Genomic DNA, 471 nt, shown 5'->3' with positions numbered 1-471 from the left:
TCAGCCAGGCCCAATCTCATTCTCTGCCTCCGGCTTGGTTAAGAGATGTGCTGCTACGGAGCTCTGACTGCCACCCTCGCCGCCCCCCACGAGACTCACAGACTCACCCTCTGAAACTATCAGGAAGAAACCAACTGAAGTCTCGGTTTTACAAGTTGCCCTGGTCATGGCGCCTCTTCATAGAAATAGGAAAGTAAACTAAGACAATTATCCTATGAGTATTTGTGCACTGGAGTCAGACTGTAGCTGCCTCTTCTTGCACCGGGCGGCAATCACTATAAACCATGGTGACGACAAACCGACAACTGCACACGTGACAGACTCTCTAGTCAGGTAGGTGTGCCTGCCATAGAACATGCTTCTTTCTGGGCATCATGAAACTGGACCGAAATGGGCATTACATTGCTGGGAGCCGATTCGAATAGCTGCCATTACAAGATGGCATTTGGCCCCAGCCTCGCTTGATAAACT

This window comes from Microtus ochrogaster, chromosome 24, assembly GCF_000317375.1.
Source record: "Microtus ochrogaster isolate Prairie Vole_2 chromosome 24, MicOch1.0, whole genome shotgun sequence".
Classification (NCBI taxonomy): Eukaryota; Metazoa; Chordata; class Mammalia; order Rodentia; family Cricetidae; genus Microtus; species Microtus ochrogaster.
This window is presented reverse-complemented; position numbering follows the sequence as displayed.